The sequence below is a fragment of the Notamacropus eugenii genome, chromosome 3, assembly GCF_028372415.1.
Source record: "Notamacropus eugenii isolate mMacEug1 chromosome 3, mMacEug1.pri_v2, whole genome shotgun sequence".
NCBI lineage: Eukaryota > Metazoa > Chordata > Mammalia > Diprotodontia > Macropodidae > Notamacropus > Notamacropus eugenii.
The window spans coordinates 70,831,530-70,852,777 of NC_092874.1; the positions used below are offsets into that span (position 1 = coordinate 70,831,530).

The 21,248-nt window shown below is 38.7% G+C and overlaps 1 protein-coding gene across 12 annotated transcripts in view; it reads left to right on the forward strand.

Moving 5' to 3' along the window:
- SVIL (supervillin) overlaps positions 1–21,248 on the forward strand; it is a 266,599-nt gene that overhangs the window by 13,645 nt on the left and 231,706 nt on the right. For 3 of the 12 annotated variants that reach the window (XM_072651890.1, XM_072651873.1, XM_072651874.1), the window contains exon 2: positions 16,580–16,673. The exons of the other annotated variants lie outside the window; for them this stretch is intronic. The gene's annotated coding sequence lies outside the window, so the exon portion shown is untranslated. The remainder of the gene's footprint in view (positions 1–16,579; positions 16,674–21,248) is intronic. 12 annotated transcript variants of the gene reach the window in all.

Genomic DNA, 21,248 nt, shown 5'->3' on the forward strand with positions numbered 1-21,248 from the left:
TTCTTTTGGTAATGATTTTAAAAATAACTGAAATGTCAATTTATTTTGGATAATCTTTTTCCTCATAAAATTGAAATTGTGTGTATGTAGAATTAACAGAATATTTTGTTGTTTTAAATGGCTCTGAGAGCAACTTGGAAATGATTTGGCACTTTTATGACACCTATTTTGTGTGTAACAGTAAGTACAGTTCTAGTAGAAGTCCAAATATGCCACATTTCCCTCCCATAAGACTCTTAAGATAGTAGCCTAATACTCTTCCAACCTTAAAAGTGAATATATATCACTTCCCTCACCAATCCTCCTTCCCCGCCCCCCCCCCCCCCCACACACACACCAAAAAGCACCCTGGAGCTCAATTCCTCAAGATTCTTCACAATTTAACTTTGATGTCCGTATAGACTCATATCTCACTGGAGTTAGAAAGGTTCTTTGAATTTTATAAATGAGTCTCTTTAGTTGTCCCTTAGAAACCCTGAAAATATGAACCAAAATAATAGCTCACATTGCTGCAGGATGTGTGTTTTTCTCACAACCCCATGCATTAAGTAGTATGAGCATTTTTTGCTATTTTACAGATGTTGCCGTTCAGTTGTTTGGCTTGACTCTTCATGATTCCGTGGACTGTTCTGTCCATAGGGTTTTCTTGGCAAAGGTACTGACGTGGTTTGCCATTTCCTTCTTCAATGAATTAAGACAGACAGACACAGGTTAGGTTATTTGCCCAGGGTCTCACGGTTAGTAAATATTTAAAGCTAGATTTGAACTCAGGTCTTCTTCACTCCAGGGCCAGTGCTCTATTCGCTGAGCCAACTAACTGCCTCCTATTTTGCAAAAGAGGAAATTTTTATTTTCATATTGATTAAGTCAGCTTGCCCAAGACTGACACAGAGTCACAGATTTAGAAGTGAAATAAATCTTAGAGGTCATCTAGCTAGATCTCTTATTAACAGATGAAACTGAGGCCCTGAGAGGTTAAATTACTTGCCAAGGGTTGCATGGGCAGTAAGTTGGAATTCAAAGCCAAGTCCTCTACTTCTAAACCCTCACGCCAATAGGTTTCTTATTTATAGCTATGAAAATATATTGCTAATATCTAAATTGTTGTTTTTCAGTTGTATCTGACTCTTTGTGACCTTTTTTGGGATGGTTTCCTTCTCTAGCTCATTATACAGATGAGGAAACAAGGTTAAGTGACTTGCCTAGGGTCACATAGTAAGTTTCTGAGGCCAGATTTGAACAGTCTTCCTGACTCCAGATCCAGCATTGTGCCACCTAGCTGCTTAAACATCTTAACTAGCCAGCAAAAATTTCACCAGTGCCAATGTAGTAATTTGGCCTTGTGACACTGGAATATCTGGTAAATATCACACACACACTGCCACCTTGGGCCCATGCTTTGATCCATGTAACATGATCCTAGAGAGTTGTCTATACTGCTGAGAGTTTAGGTGACTTACCCACAATCCCTCAGTAGTATGTTTTGACTGATAAGGAACATTGGCGTGAAGAAAATACCACTGCCGTAGTTTGTGGAGGGAAATGTGTTACTGACTTTTTTATATGACTCCTGTGCATCTTGATTGGCATTCTGGCCATGGGAATAATGATATTAGCAGCTTACATTTCTCTGTATCCATTTTCCATCAGTCCTCACAGCAACCTTCTAGAAGAACTGTTCTTTCTAATTTTTAGCAATGGTAGCCCAACCTATTTATTGGCTTCTAGTCCAGTGCTCTTTGTGCTCTACAGCACAAGGGGCACCCAGGAACTTCTAATCTTATGATAGAAGAGTACAGCTGCTGCAAAGCAGTGGGAGAAGACACCATTCTGATTCCTAGTGCCTGAAGCTGCCGGAGCTTGGCAGCAGCATTGAGATGTACTACTGCTTGACTCAGGACTGGATGCCCTTTGGCACCTACTTGGCACAGCAGTGTTCCCTGATCCAGAATGCCATGAATCATTTATAACTGAGAAAACATTCATTATCCCAAACTTACACTTTTTCAGAAGACTTATATATACATTGACTCTTTAGTTTCAAAAAATGCTGGTAAAACTGAAGTTCTCTCCTCATAATACATCACAGTTCAGCAGTCTAGTTCTTTCTTATAAGTGAGGAAGAAAGTCTTTTTTTTTCCCTTTGTGCACATGTCTGTCAGTTCAAAATAATAAAACAAGACAGCAGGATTATTATTTTCTTTTAAATGATTTTTATTAATATTTTTTGTTTTGACATTCCTTCCCTTCTCCCCTACCTAGAAAGCCAAGCATCCTAACAAAGGATGAAGAACATGGTTCAGTAAAATTAGCGAGCAAATCAGTTGAGGTTAACAGTGTAATCGGCATTCCATACCTATCACTGTAGGGAAAGGAATGAGGGACATTCTTTCCTCTCTTCTTCAGGACCAAGTTTAATGAACAACTTTTACTTTCTGGGAAGCAAAAATTATGTTCTTGATAATTTTGTGGTTAAGATTTAAATTACTTATGCTTTCATTGGTCCATCGCATAAAAGAAATCTCTCTCACTAAAACTGTATAGAGTCTTAAGGAAGGCACTCATAGTCATGTGAAGTAGTTAAACACAGTATGACTTTGTATTTTCCCATCCGTTCCCTCCTCTCTTATCTGCTAACATGGTTCTTAATGTTCTCTTTATTATAGCTGGATAAGACCCTGATTGTAAAAACTGTAGCTCAGCATGTCCCAGCAGGGAAGATTAGAGGACCCTTTGGTTTTCCATGAACTGTAGCTCTCAGCCTAGGACAGAGAGCTAGAAAAGGAGGCTGGAGCATGTCCGGAGTCAATTGGGGAGGGGCAAAAGGGTCTCCCCAGGAAAGAGAAGGTATTATGTTAGTATCTGGAGGAAGGTCCACTGTATCCAAGGAAGAAACTGCATTAGGATAGAGACCAAGTCCCAGCAGGCATCCAGTGAAAAGGCAGATCTGATGTAAGTCTTGATGGTCTCAGGAAGGCATTTCTGCTTCTGAGCTATCAATGCCTACTCATGACCAGCCTAGCAACTCTCCTAGTCCCCCAATATTGCCTCGGCAGAGGCTAGTGTGTTTTAAAATAAACTCCCTTGTCACTTAAAAAAAAATAAGAAGCAAGTCAGTGACTTGGTAGATAGAGCACCAACCCTGAAGCTGGGAGGACCTGAGTTCAAATTTGGCCTCAAACACTTAATATCTGTGTGACCTGGGCAAGTCATTTAATCTCAATTGCTCCCACAAACAAACAAATGGGTAAAATGAAATTCTGGTATAATTGCCTTGGGATATATGGTGGCAGAGGGTAGAAGAGAAAAATGTAATTTTCTTGAGACTAAGAGTGTTTCATGAAGATCCTCTTTATTCCAAGTCACCTCGAATTCCTAGAAAAATTAACCACACCTAAGTTTAATTTAAAATCTAATATGCATTAACCATGTAAATTTCTGACTCACCCCCTAAAAATGAATTTGGACAGATCTGGAAGTTTGTCATTAAGAGTGGTTGTTGCTTTTTTTAACTTTGAAATTATCCAATGGTTTATTGAAAAGAATAAGTTTAATTATCTCTAATCATTAATTATCTGTTATTAAAATGTTATGTATGAATTTAGAACTGGAAGAAACCTTATATACTATCGAGTCTAGTCACACACATACACATACACATAAACTGATGCACAGAGAATTTGGGTGACTTACCTAGGGTCATGCAGATATTGGGCAGACAGGTGACATTAAGGGCCTTTTTCTTCTCCAGCCCATTTTACAGATGAGGAAACTGAGGCAGAGTGAAGTGATTTGCCCAGGGCCACATAGCTAATAAAGTCAGAGGCTAGATTTGAACTTGGGAAGATGAGTCTTCCTGCTCTTATATTCCTCACAAAAGCCAGTGTGCTTGGTCAGGTGCTGGTTGGGAGGGCATTGCTTACGTCTTTCTTAACTCGGGTCACTTTGAAGCTGGTGACCGTACCAGCAGCACTCTTGTGTACCCAATGGTTGTATGTGTTTTAAAATAAAATCACTTGTCACTTAAAAACAACATCAAAATCTAACATATGCTTTTGCTTAGCAAGTTCCTTTTTTTCCTCACTTGACTTTTTTCTAGTCTTAGAGAAAAACCAAAAATCGGTTGTTTCCTGCTCCATAAGACTTTTATTTTTTGGAATATTTTTGTTCTCCTATCTTCAGTAACTCAGTATTTTCCCCTTGCAGAAAACCCCAACTCTTATTGTGGAAAACCTTTCATTTCATATTCAAAGGTTGGTACAGTGTTAATTTGTTCAGTTTGTGGAAAGAATGATTACAATCTACGCAGATCTCATATACATTTTTTTTAAACCATTGAGAGACACCATTGGGATTTCTGAATAATTTAGTGTTGTTATTATTTCTGTCCATAGATATAACCATCATTTCCCATTTCATATGCAACTTGTCATCCTAAAACCACCATTGGGTTGGCAATGTGATTTCTTCTTTGTGCTCACTTTAAGCCGCCAAATTTACATATGATGCTTGGTTGTCCACTAACTTATTTTGCTGGTTTCACACTTCATCCCTGACTTCTCAGTCTAAAATGGAGTCATTTGCTTAGGGATGTTTCTCAGTCTTTTTAGTCCTTGTGTGCATCCTTCATTGCCAAAGAAGACCGTGCCATCAGAGAAATGATGACGTGACTTGCACTGGACTTTGTTTTGAGTGAGGGAGGGCTGTGCAAGGTCACCAGCCTCACTTCTCCTCCAGAGCCATCTGAATCCAGTGGCCAGATATTCATCAGGATGACTGGGATGACCCAGGATGCACTGGGAGACTTTGGGCCCTTTAGGCCAAGGTCTTGGCTGGTATTCACTTAGGGTGAGGCAATACCCATTCATTAAATAGGCCTGTTTAAGAAGTAACCAGGGCATGACCCCTATAATGAGGTCAAGAAAAAGAAAGACATCAGGCTGGGTGGAAAACAGCAACAGTTACTATTGATAATCACTCTAAAGCCAGGAGGGTCCAGAAGAGCCCTTAGGCAGGGCCCATTGGCATCCCATCTGTAGAGTGCAGTACGTTTAAGGTTTTGAGGTTTTGTACAGACAATATTACGGGGCTCAGATGCGAGGAGCAGTGTTTGGAGTCAGGAATTGGCTTTGAACACTGGCCTTGCTCCATATTAACTGTGTGACCCTGGGCAAGCCCTTTCACCTCCTCTGGCCTTGTGATTCCTTAACTGTAAATTCAGGGGCTAAACTAAAGGGTGTCAAAAGTCTCTTTCAACCCTAAACTTCGGCCTATGTAGACTTATGACTTTCTTATGGTTAATGAAGACTTTTCTCCAAAAGTGTGAAAATTATAATCAGAGTGCTGGCGTGTATCACACTGCATTGTTTGTATCACATACCCTTTCTTTTGGATCACATAGAATATGAGTGCAGAGAGTATGTTTTTTCGTTTACATATTTTCAACACCTAGCTCATCATTTCCTACATGGTTGGTGCTTGAGGAAGGTTTATATCTATGAATGCAGTGTAGGCTAGAAAGTGAGAGTTCCAAAAATCCTGTTGAGTAGTCATGCTGTTCTACAGCACCCTTATTTCCCACCCTACCTCCAACATGTCCCCCTTAACTATTGTTATTCCCTAAAGCATGCTTCATCTGGCAGGCATATGGTGGGAAAGAGCTGGCTCCTCGTCTTCACTAGCTCTTTGACAGGGAGCATTGAAAGTTTGATTTGACAAAGAAAAGAACCAGGAAATCACAAGTGGAATGCCAACTTGAGAAGTGAGAAGTTCAGTGCTTCATATAAACTTTATAATGTTGACGTAAGTAGAGAAATGCCATGAATCCAATAGGTTCCCCCATAATTTCCCTTGTTGTTAATGAGTGTGATTGAAATAAAATTACAGAGAGACAAGAGTCACCTAATTTAAGTTGGCATTTCTAGGACTGAGTAAGAAATGAAGACCTAAGAGGAACATACTTTGTGTAGCAGCAGAATGTATTTTGTTATAGCAGCAGATAAGGACCTTGCTCATAGAGAGAAAATATATCATGTGGTCTCTTTAATATGAGATCCATCCACATCCAGTCCAGTCTGATGATGGGGGAATCTAGGAAATGAGCATTGCCATTGATTTCTTAACCTTCCAGCAGTGCTTTTGGTGGGAGTTAGGTTCAGCTTAGGTTGATTTTCATGAGTTCTCTTCTTGGGCCTCATAAGGTGACTCCTAGAAAGTCATTTAGTCTCTTTTTTGGTATAATACTTATTGTATAGTTGTAGAAAGGGAAGGCAAAGTTCCTAAGTAGTAATGAGGCTTATTTAATTACAGCAAGAATTCTTAACCTGGAATTCATAAGCTGAATATGTGTGTGTATGTGTGTGTGTGTGTGTGTGTGTGTGTGTGTACAAATTCATACATACATAAATACACACAGATAGAGGAACTGCATTTCCATGTAATTGACTTCCTTTTAAATTCTACATGCTTTATTTTATAACATTATTCTGAAGTCTTTAGACTTCACTAGATAGTCAAAGGGACCTAGAACACACAAAAAAAATTAAGAACCCCTGAATGAGGGAGAGTTTGGAACTTTAAAAAGATTCATTAGAGCAGAGAAATTTAGGGGATCCCTACCCCAACACTGTGGTGGAATATGGGGCAGAAACCTCTACTGGTCCCTTCTCAGAGCCTCACCTTGGTGGGGAGGTGCCATGAGGGACAGAGCCAGTATCACCAGGTCCTACCAACCTGAAAAGGGTTTTGAGTAGGATCACCCTTCTGTTATCTGAGGATCAGACTGGCTAAATTTGGAAAGACTGGATGAACTTCTTGGTCCATAAGGTTATGTACTAAGTCATAGAAGCATTGTGATCCATGTGGGTGGAAGCAATTACCCACTTGCCAAGATCCTGGATCGTTGAAGTATTGCAATAAATATAAAAGGGTAGGGGAAGAAGAAACCTCCTACCTGCTGCAGTTTCCCTTTCCACGATAATAATCAGCAACATTTGTCAAGCATCTACTTTGTGTCAGGCATTGTGCAAGTGATACAGTGTGACAATCCTTGGGATCAGTAGGAGGGGGGAGGGATACAACGTCTCCAGGATTAGGGTAAATCCCAATCCCAATACCTTCCCAATTCAATTTCAGGAAGCCTTGATTAAATATCTGCTATGGGTTAGCCACTATGCTAGATGTTAGGTCCCTGGCAGAGATGATACTAAATAAAACTTGACTTTGCAACTTTATCTATTTGTAAGTGAATGTGAGTGTCCTTGACATTTTTGAGATTTAACATTTTAACATAATAAAAGCACACCAAAGACTTAATTTAAGATACTGGGGCATGCAGCCTGAGATGTATCCATGAATTAACTTTTTAAGAGAAATTCAGTTGTGGGAAATGAGCCCTTAATTCTCAGAAGACAAAGCTCCCTGTAGGGCAAAACAGACCCTGCTGGAAGGCTATAGCTGCTGGAGAGATCATAGGTTGGGTCTATGGAGGAACTCATCTGGTGTGTAGCAGCTACTGGGAGGAAGGAAGCCCAAGAGAGTGGAGCATCTGGTAGCTTCATGTTTAAGCTACTTAGCTTGTGAACGAGGTGCTTAATTCAGTTATTTCTACCTATCTAAAGAGTGTAGTTGGCAGCCCTACTTAATCTTGGTGCCCTTGGTCAAAGTGTGCATTGCCCTGTCCTAGTTTTGTTTTTGTGGTTGTCTAGTTTTCTCTCTCTTTGGTCCATCATTTGGCCTAGGATTAAAAAGCTACTCCTTGGAAGAAAGCGCCCGGTTCAATCCAGCCTTCTCTAGTGGAAGTGATAGGCTTTCCATGGGGGAAAGTGAAGGAAGGTAATTAAATGCTTCTGTTTAAAAGGTCTTCACTTCTAGCTCTATCTGGGCTATATGCCAAATAAAAGCCAGCAGGAATAATCACAAAAGCAAGAGGTTGAAAAGGTTTGCTAAGGCTTAGCTTCAATGTGAATTATCTACCTTCTGAAAATGTAGATTTCACCATATCTGAAACTCAGGAGCATCATGTAATCACTTCCTAGGATTTCAGACATCAAGATGCAGATATGGAAAGCATTTTAGAGATAAGGTGGAGTGAGCTAGATGGCCCAATAGATAGAGCAGTAGACTTGGATTTGGAAAGTTCTCCTTCAGACATTTATTAACTAAGTAACCTTGATTCAACCTCAGTTTTCCCACTTGTAAAATGGGGATAATTATAGCATCTAATTTCTAGGGCTGTTATGATTGGATTAAATGAAATAATATTTGTAAAATGCTTTATCAGTGCTTGTTATTATATTAGGCAGCTAGACTGTGCAGTAAATCAAGTGTTGGACTTGGCTTCAGGAAGATCTGAATTAAAACCCTGCCTCAGACACTTAATACTGTGTAACCTGGACAATTCACTTTCTCTCAGCCTCAGTTTCCTTATTTGTAAATATAAGGATAATAAGAGAACTTACTTCACTGGGTTGTTGTAAGGATCAATGAGAGAAAAATGTTCAAAGTATTCTGCAAACCTTAATTTACTATATAAGTGCTAGCTATTGTTATTATCATTTAATACAACTGCTCTGATCATGCTGATGAGGAAACTGAGACCTAGAGAGGGGAAAGAGCTTGTCTATAGTCACAGAAACAATAATTTACAGAGATAGGGTTTGAACTCAGGCCTTGTTGACCTCAATCCAAAGTGCTTTACTTTACTCCAAGATGGTGCCAAATTTTTAAATTTCTCTTTATTCCTTCTTTTCCTTGCCTATCTAATAGAGGCTGAAATTTGTGGAGTAAGAGAAATAAGACATTAATGGCTTTAAATAATTCAACCATTCATGGAGGCTCTGGTTCCCAGTGCTGTTCATGGCAAATTTCTTGGGCCATCAGACCAGCCTTGGAGTTTCCAGAGCCCAGACTTCTGGGGATCGGGCATAGTCTGTACAGTGTAACTAAAGGCAGAATTAGGGGCAGGGTCAAGGCAAAGCTGATGGATCAGCCTTCACTGGGCTTCTTCCTCCTTCTCTTCCCCAGAGAAATGTAGGTTTTTCTGTGGGCTCCTGGGCAGATAGCCAGAGGCCCTCTGGAGCAATCCAACCCTGAGCTTATGGTAACTTGAGCCCTGGCAGCAGGATACCCACTTCCCATTTACTTGATAGTCTGTTGTATGGCTCTGGAAGACTCGCAGACTTCTTATCAAATGGCTAATGAGGATGTTATTGGAAGCTGCTTTCTAACTAAGCTGGCTAGGAATGCTTTAGAACTTGATCCCTATTAATAGCAATGGGCAATTAAGGAATACCCAGGAATCAGAAAATAGAGTTGGTTTGTCTTTGGTTGTTGTAAGTAAGAAACAGAACACATTGACAGATCCATAAGTATATCCTCAGATTCAGAAACCAAGTTGTCATCCAGACTTTGTTTGTAATCATACAAACTATAATAGAATATAAGGAATTTTTATGCTGTACTTTCATGTTTACATAGAACTTTCCTGACATCTTTATGAAGTAGGTAATATGAGCATTAACTACCCTCATTTTACAGATGAGGAAACTGAGGTTCAGAAGGGTTGCCCAGGGTCACATGAGCTAGTAAGGTTTAATTGGAGGCCAGGTCTCTTAACTATGAATCTAGTACTTTTCCCATCACCCTACAGTGCCTCTCATCTTCTGCTTCTGGGATATTCTATGCCCAGCCCCATTCCCTCCTCCAGGCAGGCTTATGCCTCTGCTCTGCCTCCTTTCAGCTCTGAAATACTCTGCTTATATTCTGTGTGTTTGTGTGTGTATGATTGGTGATTTATTGCTTTGTTTCATGGGTTTGTTTTGTCTCCCCAGGAGACAAATTGCAAGCTTAGGTCATAATCTCCCCATCTTCTATTTCTTTTCCCCTTCTCTCCTTCTCTAAACACAAATAGAACCTTTTTCCTCTGTGCTCTAGGAATTCACTCAACAGTTGTGGTTGCCTGACTCTTCTGATTGATACACACTCAAGCTGAAATTCAAAGCATGTGTGGTGGTATTGAAATTGATTTGCAGTATTATTCCTGATTAATCTTTGACTCATTTTCCCAAAGCTCCCTATGCCTTGTGGTGATTCTTGAGGAAACTTGCAAACCCAGGCTTTGTTTTTGACATCTAAGTTTCTTTGGGGATTTTCTCAGCACTTCTATTAGTTTTGGCTATGCTTAAATATCTGCTTAGAAAGTGCAACATAAAGATTTAATGGTTTGGTTCATTCAAAGATCATGTCTAGTTATACTTTTTTATGGTATAATGGGAAAAGCATTAGACTAAGACTTCTGTAGATTGGTCCTAGAACTCTCAGCCCTGAAAATCATTTAACCCTCTTCTACTTCCCATATCCATTCATTAACCAAGTCCTCTCAATCCTACCTCTGAAAAGTTTTTCACCTATATCTCCTCCCTAACCCCCTGCTACTCCTCCTCCATTACTATTGTTGCCACCTTCATTTGGAACCCTTATTACCTCTTGTCTGGATGATGGCAATGGCCTCCTAACTGGTTTAACTACCTCCACTCCTCATTTTACAGATGTGGAAACCTGAAGCTGAGAGGTTAAGAGACTTGCCCCCAGATCACGTGTGTTGTCAGTGGCAGGGCTGGGACAAGAATTCTGGTGTTGTCTACCTCCGAGGGCCATCTTCATCCCATTACCTTTTACACATCTGCCCAAACTTAGAGAAAAAAAACCCCATCCTCATGAACCACACCCCCAAAAGTCAACAACTGTTAACCAAAGGACAGAGAGATCTTAGCCAAGGAAGAATTAATGGTCCCAGGCTAATATTGTTCATTTGGATTGGAACTTTGTGAAAAAAGTCTTCCTTTACAAAGGTATAGCTAAGCACCCAAATTTTCTGCATCCTTAACGTAATCATAGATACTTAGGGGTTTATAACGAAATCACTTAAGCCTATGGTTTTAGCAGCTTTAATATTCCCTTGAATATGATGCAAGTAGGAAGGGAAAAATCATTTAATGATTATCTGGCACCCACTCCTGATTTTAATTTAGAAAATTTAAAATTGTTTGGGCTTTTTATGTACATTGTATATCTGTTTCTGGGTACTGCCAAACTTTCAAGTAGATACCAATTTGTGAATTTTGGTCAAAGTACAAGGATGTGCTACCTACCCGGGAGTATTTTGCTATTTTTCTAAATTGAATTGTTGTAAAAATGTTTTTTTCATCATTGTTGCTAGTAGTAATAAAGTAAGAATTCAAATATATTGTATTGTCACATTGAGGCATTGCGGCACGTAATACCTAGAGAGTTGGCCTCTGGGTTAGAAAGACCAGCTGTGTGACCCTGAGCAAGTCACTGAACATCACTGTTTCCCTAAGTAACTCTCTAAATAAACGATAGGCTTTGCCTTATCCTATAGTGATGAAATCATAAGTCCAGGCATCCCCCTTTCCACTCTCTTTCCCCTTACCCTCAGAGTTCTTACTGTATTCTTGATGAGTTAGTAATGAAAAGTTAAACTGACTCTGACTTTCTCAACTCAGTGAGACTGTGTTAGGTATATAAAAGCTCTTCTAGGTTTTGTTTTTTGGTTTTGTTTGTGATCCTGTCAGATTAAACTTGGACTAAGAGAGGAGAGGAAAAATGAAAGCCCAAATCTAATTTAAAATGAGCAAGTTTGAATATGTTTAGTGCCTATCAGCTTTAGATTATTTTGTTTCACGCACATTTTAAGGTCACTGAGTCAAATCTCCTTGGTTTGAGAATAAGAAATTTGTTATCCTCTAGTGCTGATTTATTTCAGAAGTAGATTTATAAATGGTCAGAACTTAGAGAAATTGATGTTCATATTATCAGTTTCCCCCAAATAAATGCATCATTGGTGTAGATAATATTTATGTTTATACTTTGGAGTTATGATTTTAATCAAGCAAACAAGCATTTATTAAACGTCTAATATGTGGTGAGGATGTGGTCTCTCTCTATCCATATAAAACTGCTTTTCTGCTTGAAATTGGCTGCATAACAGGGTGAGAAGGTCCACAACAGCAGTACCAGGTTAAGATGAGACATGTTTGACAAAAGTGAAAAAATAGAATTAATATTTATGAATTGACTCATTTTGCCAACTTTAAAAATGTTTTGAGGAAAAATGGTAGCTGTATGAGACTTCAAGGACCTGTGGTTTCTTCATTCATTTGACCTTCTGTTTCCTTACATAGATCAAAACCACTCTGCTGTTGTATACTTTCTTTATAACTTTCTACAACTCAAAAAAAATTCATAGCGTGGTAGCTAATCTGTTGGTGATGGGTCCCATTGAACTTTGCTGAGCTGCTTTTCAGCAAATATGTAGTTAATTTTTAGGCGCATACTTGAAGTCTTTCCAGGACCTGATTGAGTTTGTAATTCCTTATAACCTTTGAAAACCCAGGATTGCTTCCACAAAATTATAAGGCATTGAAGTGTAATTTTAGTTGAGGGCATTAACGTTCAGAAAAAGTGCCTCTGCCTCAATTTCTTTTTTTTTTTTTTTTTTGCATTCCAAAGACACACTTTATCAGAAGCTTTGTTAGCAGAGGCTCTGCCTCAATTTCTAAACGTGGTCAAACTCGATCATTGCGGAATGCTTAGGTCTAGTTGGCTTGTCAGCACTCGAATTCTTATGAGGAAGAGAGCACTGAATTGAGTAAAGACAAAATCATTGTATCCTTGAGTTAAAAGGGACTTTAGGGGTCATTTCACAGAATGCCCTGTTCATTATTGGAATCCCCACTATGACATTTCTGAGAAGTGGTCACCTAACTTCTCCTTGAATACTTCCAGTAACAGGGAGCTGGCTACTTCATGAGGCAACTCTTTTATTTTTGGAGAGGAAATTAGAAAATTCTTCCTTATGTTGAGCTGAAATCTGGTTCCCAGTAACTGCCCTTCTTGGATCTTAATTCTGCCCCCTTGAGGTTGAAGAGAAACAGGATTCCTCATTCATTTTGCAGCATCCATTTGCAACTTAAATCTTCTTGCAGGCTAAACAGTTGCTTCTGTTATCTTTTTGACTAATCCTTTGGATACCTTCCAGTTTGTCTGTGGTCCACTTAAAATGTGGTGCCCAGAACTGAACACAATAGACTGGGTGTAGTCTGACCAGGGAAACAATATATGTCATTTCCTTTGTTCTCGATATATTTCTATTAACGTGATCTAAGATCAGTTGGGCTTTTTTGGCAGCCTGATCATGTTTTATTGAGGTTCCAGTCAACTAAAATTGCTGGATTTCTTTCTGTCACTCAGTGTTAAGCTGTGTTTCCCTTTTCTGTGACTGGGCATCTGGTTTTATGCACCCTAGAGGAGGACTTGGAGCAAAATAAAATTTAAAAGATGAACCCTGCCCAATATTCTGGGCTGTAGGGTTTTCAGTTGCTTTTCTAAAAAATTCTGTTATTCAGCTTTTTAATTGCTCTTTGCAGCTTCATTCTATCTGAAAATTTGATAAACAGGCACTGATATTTTCATCCACCTGAGAAGTGATCTCTTTCACGATGGATTTTTTGATCTCTCTTGATAAAAATGATCCCTTCCTCCTCAAATTTCTCATAGCATCTTGTCTGACTCTTAACACTAACCACATTCTGCCTTGTTGTGTTGCATTTATTTTGCGTGTGTTTCATCCATCCTGTCAGGTGAAAGGCATCCCACTGATCATGGACAAGTCCTATAACTTCTCTGAACTTCAGGTTTGTTTGTTTTTTAAAATCGGGATAATGATACTCGTTATCTATCTCTCTGGTTTTCTGAGACAAGCATTTGGCAATCCTTATAATACTTTGTAAATGTGAGTCATTATCTATAAGCCCCTTGAAAACAGAGACTTTTGGTTTTTTTACTCCCAAGATTTAGCGTACTATCTCTTTTGTAGCAAGCACTTAATTAATGTTCACTTGAATTACATTTTTTTGTTGAACAGCACCAGGCTGAGTATAGAGTGCCTGGCATGCCACTGGAGACTTCCTTCCAGGTTGACATTGAGCAGTTAATCAATACTTCTGTAGAACAGTCAATCACTAAGTTCTGTTAATCCAGCTAACTGTACTCTCAGTCCATATTTCTCGATTTTGTCTACAAAGATTATCTTGAGAGACTTTGCCAAACATTGCATTGAAATCCAGATATATTATCAACTAGTGAAAAAAAAAGGAAGAAAAGAAAGAAAGGAGGTTAGTTTTCCATGACTACTCAGTGAACCTACAGAATGCAAACTTGTAGTACTCACATTTCTGAGACCATTAAATAGCCACGTCTAGGATATGGCAAGGAATCAATGTCAAGTTTGCCATTTTCTCTATTGTGGGAAACTATCCATCCCATTTGTGGCAGAGGTGTGTAGTATCTTATTGCTTAAATTATTATCAGAACTCATGTATTATTTATTTAACGATCAAAGATTTGCAAATTATTTTCTTCTCAACTCTCCTGTGAAGGCAGGTAATCTATATGCTACTATCCTTAAGAAACTAAATACATAAGAAGCTAAAGTTCAGAGAGAGGTCAAGTGATTTGCCCAAGGTCAAACCTTTGGTTAAGTGGGAAGTCCAGGCTCTTTCCCTTACACCCTGCTGCTATTTCCACCCACCACCACTGTGACAGGTGCTGTGAGGGCTCCCAGAAACAAGAAGGCATTGTTCCTATTCTCAAAGAATTTACAGCCTGGGTGGGAAGGTAGGAAATTAACACAAAATTATAATATGGAAGCCAAATATTGATGCAAAAAATTTAAATAAAAAATTAATTGGGAAGATTTCCCTCACATCACCTGTTGGTTTGGGTTCTATCCTCTAGGACCAAGCAAAACAAATCTAATTTTTGCTCCTCATGATATCCCTTAAGGTGTTTGAAGGCAGTCATCAAGTCTTCTCTAAGCCTTCTTTTCCCTAAGAGAGACATGCCTGGTTCCTTCAATTAATTCTCCTATTGCATGTCAATTTCTTCTTGGACATTCCGTAGCTTGTGAATGAGAAGTCTTATTTATCCATGTACTTCACTTATGACCATGGACTCACAAGTATAGTGGATAGGAAATGGCAATTTACTGATGGTCAAAGAGCTTGACTTTGAATCTACTTATTGACCTTAAATTACTGGGCCTCACTTTTCTCATCTGTCATCCTGTTAGCATGCTTCCATCTGTAAATTCATGGTCTTATGCCCCATTGTTCAGACCAGAGAGGTAACTACATGAATGATCTATTCTTTGGTAGTTTAGCTAAGTGATAACCTTGGATGACCCTTGTTCTTTCTTCCCTTCCCTTAAATGAGATCCTTTTCAGTACTTTTATGAGTGAAAGGGCATGGAAATCTGTTTGAGGTAGAGGGTGATAATTGTTAAGATAATAGTACTGGCTTCTGACAACAGGTGGCAGTGATGTCTGAAGGGTTGCCAGCTCTTAAGTTGCCATTCGTCAGCCAGGCAAAGGAGGAGTGCAGGTATACTCAGCCCTTGGTATTTACCCTCAATCCTTCCCACAGAGGGCACAATTACCCCTCTGTTAAGAAGGTATTTTGGGAACAAAAATCACAATATTTGTAAAGTCTGTTCCTTGAGTAATAAATATCATGAATTTGTACTAAAGTCTTGGGTTATTATTTTTTTTTTTTTACTAACACGTACTTTTAGTTTTTTAAAGTATAATTCTTCATATCACATCTTGGATCAGGAAGTCTGAATGCTCAGAATACCTTGCTAAGAGATTGGAAGCCAAGTCCTTTTCACTTAAAAAGAGAAAAGGAAAAATATTTACTTTTTGAGTCATATCCAGTGCAGTTGAAAAGAAGACCAATGAGTGTTTTTAAAGTATCTGCTGTGATCACGACATTGTGCTAGGCACCCGGAGAGACACATGATTTAGGGAAAAGGTCATCTTTTTCCTCCTGGATCTTTATAATTAAGTAGTGATGCTTAGCATAAGAATAAAAGCCAAACAGATGTCACAGCCTTTATTTTGCATAAGGATGGATTATATTTCAGTGTCAGCATAATAGTTTTTGTGGTTGCCAAAGTACATAATACTTTGCATTATTTATGAAACAGGATCACTTCTATTGACAGTGTCTAACCAAGGTGTGTCTCAGTGATAAACCTAGTCAATATGTAACCTGAAAATAAGTTTATAGTTGTTCAGAGATTTGGACTTAATATCCACCTAAGTAGAAATGAATAAGTAGCAAATAAAATACTTTGGCTTTCATAGTTAATGACTGTTTACTAGAACTCTAGTAAGTTGGAAATGGGTGAGAAGTTTCAGTATGACTGGATGGAGATGAATAATTTGGGCATGGATCCCACTGATCATTTAGAGAATATAGAAAAAAATTCTGGTGTTTTTAGTGGTTTTACTTGTTCTGATGGATCTTTCCTTTAAGAAATAACAGCTACTAGCCATAATGGTCATTCAGAAAGAGCTGACTTTGGGTTTATTATATTGAAGTCAGCATTTTTATAGTATCTTAGTGTTTGCAAGGTGCTTTCTATATATTATCTCATTTGGTGCCCCCACTACCGACTTCAAAGAGTTGTGACAGATTGTTTTTCTTATTTTTACAGAATGAACTGAGCCTTAGAAAGTATGGTACAACAGAAAAAACTGTGATTGGTCAAAGGACCTTGGTTCAAATCCATTTTGGGTAACTAATCTTGGGTAAGTCACTTAGCTTACTTGGATCTCAGTTTTCTCAAATGTCATTTGAGAGGGTTGGAGTACATAACTTCTGAGATCCTTTTCAGTTCTACATCTATCATCTTATGAACATATGAAAGGTTAGGTGACTTATTCAAGGTCATATAACTAGTAATGACTGACCCAAGATTCCAACCTAGGTTTCAAATGTTCTTTCCACCAGATCATTTCATGCTTATATATCCTCTACAGTTAGGAGTTAGGTAACTTGTGGGCCATTGGAAACACAAAGATTAGCTTAATGCTTGAGATAACAAAACAAATGCCTATTGGACAGCATCAGCTACCTGTTGGGTATTAGATGTCTCACGTGCATCTAAAACTCAGAATGCTATCTTTCCCTATCCCCATTTCATGCTTCTTCTTAACTTCTGCAGGGCATCTCTATTTTCCCATCACTTAGGTTAGAGAATGTCCTCTGCTCTTTACTCTCTCTTCTCTCCCCCCCATAGTCAATCAGTTGCTAAGGCTTGTTAGTTCGACTTCCATCAATATATATTGCACCTGGTCTCTTCTCTCCGTGCCTACTGCTACCCCTGGTTCAGGACCTCATCACGTCTTATCCTGACTAACAATAGCCTCATTGATCTCTCTGCATCTAATGTCTCCCTTCTTTAATGCATCCTTCACATAGTTGCCAAATTGATATTCTCATTAGACCATGAGCCCCTTGGGAGTAAGTACTATATTTTACTTTCTTTGTATTCCCCAGCACAGTGCCTGGCACATGGTGGTCACTCTATGCCATTCTGTCATTTTCTTCCATACCTTTGCACATACTCTTTCTCATTCTTGGAATATACTCCCTCATTACTGTTACCTCTCACTATTACCTTCAAATCCCTTAATATGGCTTTGATTTGAATTGAACCTTAGCTTCCTCTTCTAGAAGCTGAGAGAGTTGAACATGATTTCTGGATTATTTTCATATACTTTATATCCCAAGTGTGGTTCTATCCTCCATCTTCTCCCTCCTCCCCCCCCATCCCCCAAATCCCTATCAATCTAGTGATTTAGGTAAATAGATTTTTGCAATAAACCCATAGCACTCTCATCAGATGCCTTGTGGGGAAAGTCACTAATCATAAAATTGAGAGGTATTATTGAAATTCCTGTAATTATAGGTTAGAGAGATTCTCTTTGTCTTTAGGCAGTGCACTAACTTGAGCATAATCCTCATTTTAAGTAGGCAAATCAGAATTTAAGGTTAAATAAAGGCAGTAGGATTGACTAGTATAGGTGATGCATGTCAAAGATCCAGCTGTAACAGTCAGTTTTTTAGTTGTAACTGACTGTTCTGTGATTGATCTGTTATCTACATTTTTTGAAAAGAGAAATGAGACTGGCAAGAATTGTCCATGGACTTTTTTGGGCAGAAGAAAAAAATGAATTTTTCCTGGATTCTCAAATGTCTGCTTGAATTTGCAATTTTTTTTTGATATTTGTAATATAACTATCCCCAAATAACTCCATAATCTATAGATAAGGCTTAGATTAAGGTGATTTTAAGGGTTTCTTGAAAAGTTGGAGGGAGAAGTAGGAGAAAGGTCAGAAAGAGTGTTCCATGGTGAGGACTACAACACCTTTTGCTGTCATCTCCCACCCTCCAAGCCAGGTTCCTATCTTCCTCAATGTCTTTGAATTTTCTTCTTTAGAACCCCATTTTATATAGGGATCCTTGGTAGCTTCAGGATTTAGATGGATGACCCTTGTAACATCCTAACCTCAGTTCATCAACTTCCTCAACCTCCATGATTCTATTTCCATTCTGCCTAAACTGTCAGAGTGGTTACACTTTGGAATTCACCATCCAGAAATGACTCCACATTCAAAATTCTGCATTTCTATCATAAAAACTAAAAAGCTTTCATTGAGTATTTAAGACCTTCTATAATCTAGTTTCAGCCAACCTTAATCTTACTACGGCCCTTCCACAGATTTCTGTTCCAGCCAAACTGGAGTCCTGTTGCCTGAACTCAACCTGCATTTTCTTGACTCTGTGTATTTTCACAAACCTCTTCTCTAAAATGAACTCCAGCTACATCTCACCTCATTGAAATCCTTTTCTTTTTCTCTCTGGTCCAGCTTGGGTATCACACCCTCCATAAAACATTTTCCTAATTACCCAACTAAAAGGGATTTCTCTCCCTTCAGATTTTCTTAAGTATTTTTTTCTTGGTTTCTCCTTTGCTCCTCTTTTCATATTTTACCTTGTATAAAATAGGTGATTTTTTTTTCCCCTGATTCTTTCCTGACTGACTAAAATCATCTTGAGGGCAGTGACCACACATCTTTGAAAGCCATAGTGGATAGTTTGGCTGGATGACATAGTGGATGACTTGGCTCCATCACCTAATACCTAGTTGACCTTGGTCAAGTTATTTAACTTCTTTGTTTCTCAAAAAATTCCATAAAACTTACTATCCGAGGCCCTGAGTTTGAATTTCAACTCTGCTACATGCTGCCTATGTGACCTTATCTTCCCTGAGCCTTAATTTCCTCATCTGTAAAATAGAGTTGTACTAGATGGACCCCTCCCAGTTCTAAATTTATGATTCTACAATTTTGTCATTTTTCATCCTTGTCTCCCCAGGTGGCAATTCAATGAGCATGTTTATTGAATTGAATCAAATGAATTGATCATTTGTCCAAGGTCAGATGGCTTATATTGTATAACCCAGGTCTTCTGACTCTCAGCCTGGAGCTCTACTAGTCACTCTGCACCCATTTGCAGGGATAACAATAATCAGAAATAATTATTATATTGAAAAACTTTTGGTTTATCTTTGGGATAGAGACAGTGAATAGCACAGTACTAAGCATGTTGATAATAGAGAGATACAAATAGTCTTTTTAAAGGAAAAAAGTGATATTATCCAATCAATTCAACAGGTCTTTTGGAGTAATTAGTGCTATTCTAGTTATTCTAGTAATTTGTGATATTGAGACATGGTTGGTTCCTTTAGCATATACTTTTCACGGCTCTGTGAGGGAGGAAAGCATGTGGCAGACCTTAAAATGCTGCATCAATGACAGTTGTGTTGGTGGTGGTGGTAATTAACACTATCACCCATAAAATGTTATTCTTCTCCAGACAGAGAGCTGATGGACCCAGGTGCAGATTGGAGCATATTTTTCTTCTCTTTTTTTTTTCTCTTTTTCCCCTCTAGAATGTGGCTAATGCAGAAAGAAGTATGTTTTGCATGATTGTATATGTCATGTATATGTAATAGGTATCATGTTTCTTGCCTTCTTGATGGGGGGAGGGAGAAGAGGAAGGAAAGAATGTGGAACTAAAACTAAAAATAAAATTTAAATTTTATTTACTACAGAAGAGTAGAGCTAGAAGTCATGAGTTGAAATCTCACTTCTGATGTGCTTATTACTTGTGACCTTGGACAAGTCACTGTCCTTCCTGGACCTCTCTTTCTTCATCTGTAAAAAGAAGGGGGTTGGGATAGAAGATGGTCTTTTGAGGTTTCCTTTACTGTTATCCCCTATGATTGTGATGCAGAACATGTGTCTTCTTGCTCCCATTATCATACTCGATTAGCATGAATGAAAAAGCATTGATGCTATGCTTTCTATGTGCAAAGCTTGCTGCCCTGCTGAGAGTTCTTCTGGTATTTCACCCATTATTATTCACTTTGGTGAACGGGAGAGATCCAAGTGGGTGGATGACTTGCCTTGTTATAGCTAATGCGGTATGGATGGAATCTCATAAAATCAGAGCATTTCCATTGGAAAGCAATCTTGGAGATCATCTGCAATTTCCTCATTTTGAACATGAGGAAATAGAGACTTGGAAGTTAAATCACTTGGCCAAAGTCACCCCTACCAGTGGAAAGCACATCAGAGGAAAAGAGTTGAAGTATTGGCTGTGATGCTTACTCCTTGCTTGGTTCTGGTTACCCTTAAAATGAAGGGTTGCAAATTGAGTTCCTAGAACTAGGATTTGAAGTCATGTCTTCTCCAAATCTATTCCATGGTGTTTGAACTCTTTTCAGCAGTCAGGTTCTAGGGTCTTCGTCCTCCTCACCCCACTCCCACCCCCACCACCTTCATGGTGGGTTTTTAGCTTTTTCTTCTAGTTTTTACTGAATAAGAAACCATTACATTGAGTCAGAAATTTTAGAAGGATGAATTAGGGATAAACTAGGTTTAAATGTACTTCCCCAACAACCAAATAGGAGAAAGAGAGTGAAATAAAGGGTTTCTGCCACTGACTTGGGGGAGGTGATGCAAAGAGAGAAAGTACTGGTTAAAGAAACATCTAATTTGCCTTTCTAGTAAGGAATGAAGAATTTGACTGAATTTGCATTGTGACTTCATAGATGTGACCAGGAAAATACTTATTAGAACAGTGAAGAGCCTCATGTGTGCTCTCCATAAGAAATTTCTTTTTTAATACATGGTTAGTAGCTGGAACATTGTGACTCATTCACCTCTTTGAGAGCAAAGAGTCTAATTCACCACTGACCTCCTGTGGTTTGACCCAGCCTCTTTGGTTAGCTCTTTTATAGATGGAGAAAACAG